Below are 15680 nucleotides of genomic sequence, written 5' to 3' on the forward strand. Positions count from 1 at the left end.
TCTTAACAATTATTTTTACATGAGCATTTCTTAAGATATTAAACAACTAATCATCATCTCAAGTTATCTTTTTTTGATGACAGATTCTATAACAGAGGTAACATGAGCTTATTTGAATTTTAGTAAACCTAAGTAGAATAAAAATAAATTTATATTTAATGCTGATAATTATAAAGATGTGTGTTTTAATTAAACTAACAAACTTAAACTTGCTTTTATTTACCAAAGATTATCCTAAATGATGTGAACTTGAAAAACATTTGGATTAGTTTCTATATTTCGGAGAGTATACTTTATATAAACACTTGGTAGTCTTTAAATAGAGCTCTTTACAAATTAATTTTGACAATACTGACCAGTGTTAGAAAAATTCCACATTTATAACCTACAGATGTAGACATATATAAACATATGGACAGTTACAGATATAAAGAGAGATCTTATAGCTTTCATTTAAAATTTTAAGCTGCAAGACAGGCGTTATAATGCAAAACTCACTAGTTTCTAAAGAACAGTTGTATTCATGTGCGGCAGATGGCATAAGTTAAGGGGTTACCTTTTTAAACTTTTTACCTGTATTTGTGGAAGAAACTTTTAAGAGTTTTTGTAGGCTGAGTTTTTAAATAGCCTTTCCTCCCCCACCCCTCCCCAATAACAATTACTTGTTTCCTCGGGAAGACCAAGTAGAATACTTAACATCTCAAAAGGCACAGAGGAGGAATGCAAAATTTCCAAGAAGGACTTTTGTTTCCTAAATTCAGATATTTTGCAGTATCTGCAAGCCTTTTGAGATGAATAGAGAAGGTTGGGGATTGGTTAAAAGGATAGGTGGGCTTTGAATTATTTCTAGAGCCACATTTCTATTCTTATAAAGACTAAATTTGCAAGACAAGTACAATTGTCTTTAATTCCTCAAAGAGTTGGGTTGCAACCTGAATGTTATCAAGAGGCTGTCACAACCATCCAATTACATTATCTTCAATTTCCTTTTTATATCAGAGGGGAAATCTTTAATCAGAAGTTTGCTGTGTTCTAGATTTAAGGTTGTGTTTCTTTGGGGTGTTTCGTAAATCCCTCCACTAAAGGCTTCAGATGTTTTTCTTTCCTGCTAGATACATAGCTTAATTTTAGCTTAGGGGAGAAGGACTGAAAAAAAAAGTTCCTATCAGGCTCCTAATAACAGCTTCGAATTTGACCAACTTTGGACCATAGAGCTACTTAAAAAATAATAATAATCCTTTCAAATATCATCTCAGGTTAAAAAAGCAAAACAAAAGAAACATCTTGTCAGGTTACAGCCAGTACAAATAGTAAATAGTCCTGGCAGTAGTGAATGAACTTGTGGATTGAAGAGGTGTCCCCAAATAGGGTACAAAAGATACTGTCCTCCCAAGATCCAGAGTGACTCCCTAAGGCAGCCAAAAGAAAGACTTGGATAATTTCCCTGACAGCTGGCAAAAGTCAGTAGAATCCCAGCTGCAAGTGGAGTACAACCCACATTTCTCCCCCGCCATATTTTGGGGGCCCCAACCTGACACTTGCCAAACCAAGTTCTCAGGACACAAGAAGAGATGAACAAGAAAGCAATAACTGTCCCTAGGAGAGAAAGGATCAACCCAATGGGTAAAATGGCTTTTTAAATGACTTTTTTCCGATGGCATTTTTTAAAAAATTTAAATTCCAATTCCAAAATTGGAATTGTATATTCCAATTAATATACAGTGTAGTATTAGTTTTAGGTGTACAATATGGTGATTCAGTACTTCCATACATTGCTTAGTGCTCATTACAAGTGCTCTCCTTAAGCCACATCATCTATTTCACCCATCCTCCCACCCACCTCCCTTCTGGTAGCCATCATTGTGTTCTCTATAGTTAAGAGTTGGTCTCTTGGTTTGCCTTTTCCTTTTTTTCCCTTTTGCTCATTTGCTTTGTTTCTTCAGTTCCACCTAGGAGTGAAATCATACTGTATTTGTCTTTCTGTCAGTAACTTATTACACTTAGCATTATACTCTCTAGCTCCATCCATGTTGTTGCAAATGGCAAGATTTCATTATTTTTTATGGCTGAATAATATTCCACATCTTCTTTACCTGTTAAACAATGGATGCTTGGGCTGCTTCTGTATCTTGGCTATGGTAAATAATGCTGCCATAAACATAGGGATGGATGTATCACTTTGAATTGGTGTTGTTGTATTTATTTGGGCAAATACCCAGTAGTGCTATTGCTGGATCTTAAGGTGGTTCTATTTTTAACTTTTTGAGAAACCTCCATACTGTTCTTCAGAGTCACTGCACCAGTTTGCATTCCCACCAACAATGCAAAAGAGTTCCCCTTTCTCCCCATCCTCATCAACACTTGTTATTTCTTGTCTTTCTGATTTTAGCCTTTCTGACAGGTGTGAGATGATATGTCATTGTAGTTTTGATTTTCATTTCTCTGATGATAAGTAATGTTGAGTATTCAAAGATCTAAATCTTACAGGCATTTTTGCCTGCCAGTCTGAATTTGGAAAGGAAGAGATAGCATGAAATTTTATCTTTCTCTCTCAACCAAGCACTACAGATAGAGATCTGAGAGAACTGACTTTGGTAAGAATTCTTACCCTTTGCTGGCTCCTGCCAGTTTTCCCAGGATTTTGTCTGCAGGCTCTGGATCAAGTGGGGTATCCCAGTGGGTCTCTTCCTGGTCACCAGAAACTATAGAGGAGGAAGAATAGTTCTTCCTCTATCCTTTATGGTGAGTGGTTGGCTGAGACCCTTTTTCTCTAGGATACCTCATAAATGGGTAACTATATTTAGGTTAAAAGTTCTCCATTGTGGCCAGAGTTTTTCAACATTATCTTTGGCTAAGGTTAACCTGTTTGTTCAGCCTTAAAATAACATTTTATTCACCTGAGGCCTCACACTGGACTCCAGCTTAAGCCAGACCCATTCCAACTCCAGACCTGGTTCAGTTTCTTAGTCAGAACCAGTCTAACCCTGGAGCTAATCCTACTCCAGCTGGTTTCTGGACCCAGTCTGGAAAAAGAAATGCTCAGGTAAAGTCCCAAAGCTCATACTGCAAAAGCTGTGAAGCTAGGATCCTAGAGGGACTTGCAGGTGACCTCCAGAGACAGCAGAAAACAGTGGGCTCAAGGAGCCCATGTCTGTTGCTTGTTGTGCCTAGGGACCCCTAACGGTTTCCTTTGGTTCCCTTTTCTGATACTAGAACTATTAAAAGATAAACTGAGTCATGTTAAAAATTTTAAGTTTATTTGAGCAAAAACTGATTGGAATCAGGCAGCATCCAATCTCACAGATGAAAGGGGCCCCAAAGGAGCTATACAAAATGCAAGAGGTTTATAGGGAGACAGGAGTGGGAACGAGGAAGTTATACTAGGCCAAAGAGCAGGTAGGTTATTGCAGAATTCCTTTAGAGGATGGCAAGAGTCTGTTGGACAGATTACGTCACTCGTGCAGATATCAGGCGATTCCAGATTAACTAAGATTTCATTTCTGGGAGAGCTGAAACTGTGATTAAGTCTCCATTTGGTGACATGGGGCTGGGCTTAGCATAAGTGACTCCATTTGCAGTCTATTAAAAAAATTAAATTTTTTTAATGTTTATTTTTGAAGGAGAGAGAGACAGAGTGTGAGTGGGGGAAGGCCAGAGAGGTAGAGAGACAGAATCCAAAGCAGACTCCAGGCTCTGAGCTGTCAACACAGAGCCCGATGTGGGGCTTGAAGTCACAAACTGCGAGATCATGACGTGAGCCAAAGTTGGATGCTCAACCGATGAGCCACCCAGGCGCCCCAACAATATGCTATAATTAACATCTATGTATATCTTCTTGGTTGGCAAAGAGCTTTAGCCTATACTCTATCACTTAATCATGATGCTCCTGTGAAGATGGCATTGTCAGTTGTTATTAATTAACGTCGCAAATTATCAATGTTATCATTGTTAATGTAGATAAAATAGATAAAATAGATAATAAGTGAGATGAGGTTTATAACATATTTGGTATTGAGCTTTCTGACTAGCACATTGAATAAGTTGGCTTACAATGATCTTTAACGTCTTCACCCTTACTTTTAGAGACAAGGAAAATGAGGCCAAGAGATATTAAGGAACTTGGCCAAGGTTCACCCAGTTAGTTAAGAGTGGGGTGGGGATTGAAATTTTATGTCCGTTTTCTCTGGGACACACCCTCCATAACAGTTTAAGTAGCATAGTCTTGCCCAAGATAAGCTGTGTTATCCAACTATGGCACTACCAGTGAAATCCCAGACCTCAGAATCAAGGACCTGAGCTGAGCCCAAGATACGCTGTGTTATCCAACTATGGCACTACCAGTGAAATCCCAGACCTCAGAATCAAGGACCTGAGCTGAAGGCTTGGACTTGATAACAAATTTCCCAGACCATTGAATTCTTCGCCTCTTCCTGGTGAACCAGGGAGAAGACAGAGCTTCCTTTCACAAATGGTGGTAGAGTGGTTTCATTTAGTGGGTAGAGTGGGTATTTTACTGCTAGAATTTAATTTGTTGTATGGTAGTACCCAAAGATATTTAAAATATTAACAGCAGGGGGCGCCTGGATGGCTCAGTTGGTTAAGTGTCCAACTCTTGATTTTGGCTCATATCATGATCTCATGGTTGGTTGGATCAAGGCCTGCATCAGGCTTTGTGCTGACCCTGCAGAGCCTGCTTGGGATTCTCTCTCTCCCTCGCTCTCTCTGCCCCTTCTCGTGCACTCTCTCAAAAATAAATAAACTTTTAAAACAAATAAATAAAACATTAATGACAAACTAGTAACATAGGATTTTCCCAAATGTTAACTTGCATCTGTGATCTCATTGCAATTCATCCCCTCCAGTTCTCCACACAGCACTATGAGATGTCCCTACATCTGTATGTCTACGCAAGCAAAAAGTGCATTCAGACACTTCCATCTGGGCATATTTTTGTATAAGAGTGTTCATCCTGCTGGATAGTAGGGTTGTCTGAAGATGCACTTTGGGGTGCCTGAGCCATAATCCAGTGGTCAGGAGCACCAGATTGTTTCCCTTTCAACTCCCTCATTTGCAAGAGGAAGATTTTAGTAGTAAAATGCAGCTGAAATTGGTCTATGTCTGAATCAGTACCCTGAGAAACCAGGTGGTGATGAGGTGGAAAGGAAAGAGGTAGGGGAAAGGATGTGTGGTGGAAATGTGCTCCCTCTGAAAAACACAGTTTTCCAGGAAACCCTGTGATGAGTGTCTTGTTGGCAGTTGGAATGCGACTCCTGTTAAGCATTTCTTTGATGTGTCCTTTCTTTGTAGTTTTTCTGTTTTGCTAAACTGTAAAATCCTTCTCACCTCTTGCCCACTTTATTGACCATTGGTTTTGAAATTTATACATATTGTACAGAGAATTTGTGATGATTGTTTCCTTTTTCCAAATAATAATGTTAAAATGACAAACACTGCCTAAAATGAACAGTGCGTTCCTTCCCTGTGTGGTGGAAGCAGTTAAGCTGAGTCCGTTACCTGTGTCAGGCCTGCCCTGAAATCCCTCATATCTTATCATCTGTAGCACAGGTATATTATCTAGACCACAAGGTGCAAAGCAAAGGCAAGACCAGATAGATATGTTTTATTTGGTTCATACAACTGAAAAAAAAAATGTTTTAAATAGTTGCCAGTTTTAAAACAAATTGGGGGCGCCTGGGTGACTCAGTCGGTTGAGCGTCCAACTTCAGCTCAGGTCATCATCTCACACTCTGTGAGTTCGAGCCCCGCGTCAGGCTTCGTGCTGACAGTTCAGAGCCTGGAGCCCGCTTCAAATTCTGTGACTTCCCGTCTCTCTGCTCCTCCCCTGCTCATGCTCTGTCTCTCTCTGTCTCAAAAATAAATAAAAACATTTAAAAACAATCGGGATTGCTCACATAAAAATCCTTATTTCTGGCATTTTTAGAAAAACTCAGAGCTCTACATACTAGGTCCACAACTGCCCATAGTAAAATGAGGTACTGGTCATGTAGCTCTGTCCTTTTAGAAGATACATACGCCTTCTAGGGGGCTGTGGTCCTCATCTCTTCCTGATGTCTTAAAAAAAAAAAAAAAAGCTTGGCCCCTGTAGGCATTTGAAATTAGAATCCTAGAAAATTGGTCAATGGCTGCCACCCCCAACCCCCCCCCCCGAAAACCAACTACCAAACATGACCAGTTTCTCATGTTTGTTATAAGAGCAAACAATGATATGTTGATATTTGGAAGAAGGTGTGCACGATCAGTCCACATTTGCGCCTGTGCATATTAATTTCTGTGCTGTGTATCCACATTGTGCTACGGGGCCGTGCACTCTCCCGTCACCCTGCCCCCACAAATCCAGGGTGGGCAGAGCATAAGCTCTGATGTGAGGCCGACCAACCTTCGGATTCTGGTTGTGCCATTCACTCTTCACATGATGCTGGACAAATGATTTGACCTGTTCTAGTCCCAGGATCATCTTCTACAAGATAAGGATACTGTGAGGGTAAAATGAACCAATGTCTATTTGCACAGACCTGACCCACTTTAACACCAAACACATGTTCCGTGTTTCTGTTCTCCCCCTTAGAGCCAATCACTAGATTGTTGGCAAGCTCACTCACTGAATCGGCAGCCAAATGGGTCAAAACAATTGCTGGAAAACACAGAACCCTCCGTGTGGGCAAATGGTGTGATGTGGGATGCCATGTAATAGAGAAAGTCTCTTCTGGAGAAGCCTGGGCATTCTGAAGGTTCAGGTACCCCCAAGTCTGGAGGATATCTCAAGGTTGTATCTTCCGTCAGAATGGACTAGAAGAGTCCTTTGTCATAGTTGTTGATGAACTGCAACTGCTTCAAAAGGAAGTATGGTGAATTTGAGATCAGATTTTAGAGTGGAGCCCAAAGGCTTCCGGTTAAGTGTGAAGGCGTATGAGAAAGAACAAAAGGGAGTGAGATATGCCAAAAGTGTGATTCATGAATTTACATTCAATAAAAAACCCTTCCAGCCATAATTATCACATTTTTGCTAATATTGAGTTTCTAGATGTCAGACTTAATATTTGAGTAAACTAATTAAAGAATTTTTTTTTCGAGCCTTGACAAACAATCATTTTTATTGAAAGTTTTCAAATGTACTCCCCCCCCCCAAACTGACTGATCTACAGGGTCAGCACTTGGAGATAGAACCCCAGGAACCTGTCACTGCTGTTTTTCCTTTTCCCCATCCCTCCCCCCCACCCCCATTCCCAGCTCTGTTTTGTGTTCTTTTGTTAAGGGCACTGTTTTTCAAGACAGTGTTAATGTGACTTTTTTATGCATTTGCCAAATAGTTCTAGGTGGAATTGCCTCTTAAGATTTCCTCTTTGGCTGTGGCACATTCACACTCAAATTGTTGTACTCAATAGGGCCATTGTCACATTATAACAGGGAAAATGCTTCATCATGTGTTATAGAGCAAGATGGAATCTTTGCTAAGGAGCTCAGGGATCAAAGCGGAGGGAAAAGATTAATTTTTATGCATCAAGTCATTATAGAGGGAGAAGGAGACATTAAGATTGCCAGAGAGGAGATTTTCTCATCTAATATCGACATAGAGAATGTGTTGGGAGGACCGTTGGCTCTGTTCTCAGATTTGTTTTTACTTTTAAAGTGCTCAGATCTAGGTCATAAGCTTGTTTACACATATTTCAGCTTTTATAAAGGGCCTCCATTAAAAATAGAGATCATTTTCCCAGGATTTAGGTACATCTAAAAATATGGTGATTGTTTTTACCCCATTAAAATGCATAGCTACATTTCAGACAATTTTGAAAATAAAAGACAGGGAAAAAAAAGACAAAGAAATCACTCTTTACCCTACTATCCTAATCTGGCAACTCCGGCAAAGTGTTTCGTGTTCGTCTTGTAAACGATGCTACTGTTTAACATGCTTGCAGACACACACGCATGATTTTACGTTCTGCTTCTTTTGTTCTCCTAATATTCTCGTATACATGACTTTCCACATCCTCACAGGGATTCGCTCAAGCACAAGTGCCCAGCCTGTTAGGCTCTTCTTTTATTAGACAGTTGGGTAACCTCCTTTCTTGGTTCTACTCCAAAAAAATACATATTTGCACACCAGGATATTGTCATACTTTGATTTATATTCTTAGAGTGAATTCTCAAAGTGGAATATCTGGATAAAGGTTATAAATATTAAGATTTTGATGCCAACTGCAAAATTGCTTTTAAAAGAATGATGCCAGTGGAGTGCCCTTTTACCACATCAAATGTACCTTTTGAATTTTCAGAAAAAGATTCTTGTTTTTATTTTTTGCTTAAATTTTTTGGTAAATCACAAAGCATCATATATGGTAGCAGTAGTTATCGTTACTAATAATTACTCTCAATGAAGAAACACTGCAACATTTAGTGACAAAACATTGCTATGGCAGCGTGTTTAAGAGCAGTACACAGTGGTGAAGAGTATGGGCTGGGGGATCAGGACACCTGGGCTCAAAGCTGGACTCTGTCTTACTGGCTAAGTGATCTTGGTCAGGATTTCTCAGCCCTCAGCAGTATTGACATTTGGGGCTGATGGTTTTTGGCTGTGGGTGCTGTCTTGTGCAACGTAGGATGTTTAACAACATCCTTGACCTCTGCCTCCCCCGTCCCCAGGGTGACAACCAAAAATGTCTCACAACATTGCCAAATGTTCCTGGGGGTCCTTGCCTTCCCCACTTAAGAATCATTGCTTTGGGTGGATTACCAAACCTCTCAGTGCTCCATTTCTGTGAGTGTAAATAATACCTCAAGAGATTAGTGGGAGGGCTAAGTAGACTTGCTCCTGGAGAACATGAAGAGGGGCTGTCACATGCCAGGTGTATAACCAATGCTAGCCGTTACTGATATCAAATACCTGATGACTATACTTCAGCAAAACTTCTTGCTTGTTATTTTTACTATAAAAATTATATAATTTGAAAATTTTAGAAGAATATTAGAAACTAATAAGGATTTCCTAGAACTCTAGCAGCCAGGGGCCACCTTATTAACATTCAGGTGTATTTCCTTTTTTTAATGCAGGTAGAAGAGTTTGTGGCACATTATAGTTGCTCATTAAGTATGTTCAATGTCTATAAAAAGTGAGATCAAGCCATATACCACATATAAAGTCTTGCCTCCTGTCTATCTCCCTTACTACTGCACTGGAACTATTTGCCTATGTGTTTAGAAATTCTTTGAAAAGGTATTTGATAAGTGTATAATATCAACCGTATGGATGTACCCTAATTTCATTAACATCATAATTTTGAGTTGTATGATGAGTCCTGTAGCTCAGTTTTGAGTTGTATGATAATATGCAATTTTGAGTTGTATATGATGCCATTTTTTACGATGTTTTTTCTAATTTTTTGTTACAAAAATTTTCAAACATATAAAAGTAGAAAGAATAGTACAATGCATACCCATATTTTAAATGGTTTTTAAATATTGTGCCATATTTTCTGTGTGTGTGTGTGTGTGTGTGTGTGTGTGTGTGTCTGTCTGTCTGTCTGTCTACAGGATACAGATATATGTAGGGAATTGTTTTAATTATTTTGTGGGACTGCTTAAAAGTAAATTGCAAACACCATAGGATTGCATTCTTTTTTTTTGAATTTTTTTTTCAACGTTTTTATTTATTTTTGGGACAGAGAGAGACAGAGCATGAACGGGGGAGGGGCAGAGAGAGAGGGAGACACAGAGTCGGAAACAGGCTCCAGGCTCCGAGCCATCAGCCCAGAGCCTGACGCGGGGCTCAAACTCACGGACCGCGAGATCGTGACCTGGCTGAAGTTGGACACTTAACCGACTGTGCCACCCAGGTGCCCCAGGATTGCATTCTTAAAGACAAGCATGCCTCTCCTGAAAAGAGGGACCTTGTCCTACATAATCACAGTACACTCGTCACACCTAAGAAAATTAGCAGTAGTTCCCTCATATGATGTAATATCTAGTCCGTATTCAGATTTTCCCAATTGTCCCTGATGTGTTTGCATAGCTCCCTTTTTCCTGCCAGAATCCCATGAAGGATTCCACACTGCATTTGGTTTTGATTCTTTAGTCTCTTTTAGTCTAGAATAGGGCACCCACTTTTTTTTTTAGTTTTATTTTATTAATGACTTTTTGAAGATACCAGACCAGTTGTTTTATAGAACATTCTGCCTTCTGAATTTGTCGGACTGTTCCCTTGTAATGTCATTTAACGTGTTCTTCCAGCCTCTAGGTTTCCTGTAAACTGGAAGTTAGGACTAAAGTCTTAATTAGATTTGGGTAGACAGTTTTGGCAAGGATGCTTCACAGGTGACTTCATCATCAGAAGGATACAACATAAGGTTGTCCCATGATCAATGGAGTGACGTTTGACTGCTTGATTAAGGTGATGAACACTAGATTTCTTTGCTTAGAGGTGTGTTCTTCCCTTTGCAATTAGTCCATAGTCTATGGGGTGCTTCTTTGGTATCATGACTATACTATTCCCTAACAATTCTTCACCTAATAGTTTTTTGCATCCTTAGTGATTCTTGCCCAGACTAGTTATTTTAGTGGGAGCTTCACATGGTGATTTTTCTAATTCTTCTCTTTCACCTACATTTAATAGCTGCTGGTCTTCTGGAAAGAAGAGTTTTCCCTCTTCAAAGGCAGGATGAATACTTCTCATGTTCTAAGTTTTAATTTAATGAGTAAGATAAAGGAGTTGTGTTTTTCTCTCTCTGTTTTATTTTACTATTCTTTTAGTATTGCCATGGACTCATGGATTTGTCTTGGTGTTTTGCAGTCAACTATAATAATGTTCTGATATTCAAATTTGAAGGACACCCCTTCAAGCTGACTTCCCTGTCTTTTGGCATCTCTCCATTAGTTTGTGTGTTTCCTTGCTTTTTGGCTCAGTGTGTTCCAGGCTTACGTCTACATTTTCTGCCTGTGCTCTGGAACCAGGTCTTTCTTCAAGGAGCCTTGGTTCCTTTTAGTCATGAGCAATATAAATAATCTGTTGATGAATACCTTTGTATATAAGATTGTCACCAAAATTGCTAGATTTGAAATTATTTTGACAAAGATTGTGAACTTTTTCATGCCTTTAATATACTTGCCGAATTGCTGTACAGAACGGTGGTAATAATAATATACATTCCTGCTGATATATGAGAATGTCTATCTTAATACATTCACACTGACATTGACCTTTTTATATAAGTAACTCTCCTTAATACAGTTTTATGGATGTTGATAGGTTTATTAGTTCTCATGCATTTTACCTTTATCCTACTGTGATATTTATTTGAAAGTTTAAAAATATATAAAGACTTGACTCCTCTGTCTACTGTACTTGTTGCAAATAATTTTTCTAGAGTGCTCTTGGTGTTTTATGACTGTTAAATGTCTATTTCTAAGTTTAAGATGGTTTAATATATTTACCTTTTCCTTGATGATTTCATACATTTTTCTAGTACTTAGGCATTCCTTGCCTGATCTAAGAAAAGTTAAATATTTCTCTGTATTTTCTTCCCTTATTTAAAAAGCTTAAATAAGACTAAGTTTTCAATATTTACACTTAGTTTTCAAACCACATAGGATATACTTATAGCCATAGTTTGAGATGAGGATCTAACTAATGTTTTTCCCAAAAGCCAACATTCCTCATAGTACAGGAGGGATAACTCATCACTTTTTCACTAATATGTGACTGTACCTTCATCATATGTGTAGTTCAGTATAGACATAGATATAGACAATTGTCTATCAATTCATATCTATCTGTCAGTTTTTGCACCAGTACCATACTGTTTTTACTGTTAAAGCTTTTTTAAGTACATTAAAAAAATTTTTTTAATGTTTGTTTATTTTTGAGAGAGAGAGAGAGAGAGAGACAGAATGTGAGTGGGGGAGGCACAGAGAGAGAGGGAGACACAGAATCCAAAGCAGGGTCCAGGCTCTGAGCTGTCAGCATAGAGCCTGATGCAGGGCTCGAACCCACGAACCATGAGATCATTACCTGAGCCGAAGTCGGACGCTTAACCAACTGAGCCACCCAGGCACCCCTTGAGTACACTTTAAAGTATAGGGCCTACTTTTGTTTCACATTTTTTTCCTCCAAGATGAACTTTGGAATAATTTTGACATTTTCAGAGAAGGGCCCATTGCACTTGAAACAGTTTCTCATTTTCCAGATAGAACTTGGGGATTTTGCAACAACACTAAACATTACTTGGGGATGAGTTAATATACAGTAACATGAAAACATTTGACGTGATGCGCCTCTGAGATGGAGCATGGTCAACGTCGGTTGAGCTTTGTAGCATTTAGGTCTTAAAAGACTCTCAAGGTAAAGACAAATGTCTCCTTTTCATGGCTTAAGACCAGTGTGGTTAGCCCAACCATAGTTTTCTAATGCAACAATTGAGACCTCTGGTATAATAATTGAGATGCTTTTTATGGGAATACAGGGAAACGATGCTATGAATTTGAGCTATCCTAGAAACTTTGAGATCTGTATGACTATTGGTCATGCAGTCACTAGATTGAGACATGTCATTTAGGGCTATGTGTTTCAATGCAAGTCCTGTTTCCTTTTAATATAGATTAAACTGTCCAAGATATATTCTACACAGAGAAAGCCATCATGGGTTAAGCTTATGAATACCAAGCTATGTAGTAGCTCAGATCCTCACAGTACAATAGAGTGGTGAAAAGCATGTTCTTTGGCATCAAACGTACTTTGGTTTGGATTTTCACTTTGCCTCTTCCTAGCAGAGTGACCTTGGATAACGATGGTATACCTGCCTTGTAGAGTTGAGAAGACCAAATGAGATCCAGCGTGTAAAGTACTCAGCAGTACCTGGCGCACATAGTCAATGCTTGATCATATCAGCTATATTATCCCTAAGGCCAATACAGTCGCTCCTGCTGCAGTTATTATTATTGTCGGATTGGTTATCGTGCAGGATGGAGATGCCTGAAAGTTCCTTGTGGACCCTTGCTCTTGGATTTCTATACAGAATCTATTATATCAGATAAAAGATTTTACCGACTGCCTTATCCCCCAATAGGCGGTGTGTTTCTGTAACAAAGAGTTGATACCAACCACCGGTGCCCTCTATGGGAAGAAGTGCAATGCCAGTATCTTCATAAAAAAGCCAAAGAAGGGAAAATGGCGTCACGTCAGAGTTCTAAAACTAAAGCAGTTAAAAACAAGAGTAAGAACAAGCATCCTCCTTCATTCTTAAACTCTTCTGAGAAGGCACTTTCAACCTAGGACTAAGGGTAACTGAAGTGAAAGCATTGACCTACGTATTTGCCTATTTTAAGTAGTACACTTTCTTGGCATTAAAAGATAATATTTCTATTCTTTCTCCTAAAAGGAAATTAGGTCTGATGACCATCCTGATAATATAGCCTTTACAACAGAGGACAGCCTTTTAAAGATTCAGCCTGTAATTTAAGTGTGACATTATAGAGATGTCTGGGCATTGGGATAATTCCTTCAGACATCTCAAAGTGGAACATAAAGGGTCATTAGTCAGCAGTTCCAATATTTTATTCATATACTGGCTGGGAAAAAACAGGAGCAAGACTGGGATTCAAGATGAGGAAGGAATCATTAGTAACATCATGCATAAAAATAATCAGGTTTTTAAGTGAACGAGGGAAGTTAAACCAAGAGTTAGTGTGGCCAAGACCTTAGGCTTTCTAAGAAAAACAAATTACAGGTCTAATTGGTGAAAAACACTAAGCTGTAATCCAAGTTACAGAGAGTTTCCTATTTCTAAATCAGGTTAAATCCACAAACCAATAACAGTAAGGTAGTTAGAGTCTCTATAATTCACCACAGGTAGCTCAAGACACCAAGTAGATTCTTCTTGAATGTCTCTGTTGCCTCCTTTCCCTACCCATTGCCAATACCTTTGTTCAAGTTGTAATCATTTCTTATTTCACTCCTAACAAACACCTCAACACTAGTCTTCCTTCATCTTGGCTTATTCACACCATTCCCCTTTCGTTAGCTGTAGGGACTTTCTTTCCAAAACTCAGGCCCTGCTTTCCAAAAAAGCAGGCCCTGTCATGGTCTTCTGTGCTTTTTCATTGTTTAGGATTTGTTAGTTTTTCTATACTTATGTTATACCTCAATGTACGAGAAGGAAGTAACCATGTTGAGAGGGTCTAGGGAGCATCCAAGTGGCCAGAACTGCAATCTCTAAGATTCTGAGAACTCGTGTGATTATGTTGAGGGGCAGGAAAAGACCATTGTTGTTGACCATAATGCATGAGAAGGACAGAGAAAAGAGCACAGAAGTAGGCAGGGTACGTGTGAGAGAGTTTGTACCTTATTCTAAGTGAAATGGAACCTCTTTGGATTAAGGCAGGGGGAAGAACTACAGGAGAACTGAGGCAGAAAGACTTTTCGGGGCTAGCATTGGAGCAGCAGAAATTGTACACATTCATTACAGTGTCTTTATCCATTGAATGACTGGTGGTCATTATGTTGTTCCCAGTTGGGAGTTATTGAAAGTCCTGCTCCTATACATGTTCTTGTACCTGCCATTTGGGGCACAGATATATGCATTTTTGTTGCATATATACCTCAGAGTGGAATTACTGGGTCAAAGGCTGTAGCAGACACTGACATTAACATTAACTTTGTACCTTTGTTAACTTCACACACTGGAAGTTGATTACTGAAAACACACTTCTCTCTACTGGGAGAGTTTTGTTTAGCTGTCGTTGCGTATGTGTCCCACATGAACCTTACGTGACAGAAAATTAATGCCCCCTGCTGTGGACTTACTGTTTGTATTTCCCCCAGACTTTGTATGTTGAAACCTACCCCTCAATGTGATGGTATTTGGAGGTGTGGCCTTTGGGAGGTAATTAGGTCTGAGGGTGGAGCTCCTGTGACTGGGATTACTGCCCTTATGAAAAACACACACACACACATGAGAGAAATGATCTCTTTCCTCTCAACCATGTTAGGATATGTGAGAAGGTGTCTGCTATAAACCAGGAAGAGGGCCCTCATCAGAATCCAGCCATGCTGGCATGCTGGTCTCAGGCTTCTAGCCTCTAGCACTGTGAGAAATAAATGCTTGGGATTTAAGCCACCCAGTCTGTGGTACCTTGTCATAGCAGTCCAACTAAGACACTCGTAAAAGCAGCTCTCAATAGATAGATGATGGACTCCTTGCTCCTTATTTGGGAAAACTCTAGGCTTGTTCTGCATGGGTCTGTCAAAGTTCCCCAGCAAAACTGATATCTAGCTAACCACTGTAGTAACTGATATAAGTCACCTTATTGACTTTATTACCTTCCCTGTTACCACTTTCAAATTCCCTGCTGGCTTTTCCATGTCCCTTCTAGTCCTGGCTGCCTTGGTTGCTCTTGATACTTTAAAATAACTGGTTTTGTTAGTTTCTCATTTTATCCAGCCTTCCTAAGGTACAAGGGTTGGTCTGGTGCACACTACTCAGGTAGGACCCCTGAACATTTCTTGTTAGCTGTTGGTATTATGTAATTCAGTTCGCTTGGGAATCTTCAGTCAACAACCTGGATTGTCTATTCCATCTAGAATTGTCAACAGTGAAGGCTGAGACAAGCTGGAAATGTAAGACAAGAATTTGTCATGGTGTACACCCAAAGGAAATTGATGAAGGCCAGCCCAC

At 39.4% G+C, this 15680-nt stretch overlaps 1 long non-coding RNA gene across 1 annotated transcript in view; it reads left to right on the top strand.

Annotated features, from left to right (window-relative positions):
- The window catches only part of LOC123385914, a 29567-nt gene that overhangs the window by 7838 nt on the left and 6049 nt on the right, over positions 1–15680 (top strand). The gene's annotated exons all lie outside the window — the stretch shown is intronic.

The sequence above is a fragment of the Felis catus genome, chromosome B3, assembly GCF_018350175.1.
Source record: "Felis catus isolate Fca126 chromosome B3, F.catus_Fca126_mat1.0, whole genome shotgun sequence".
NCBI classification, from domain to species: domain Eukaryota; kingdom Metazoa; phylum Chordata; class Mammalia; order Carnivora; family Felidae; genus Felis; species Felis catus.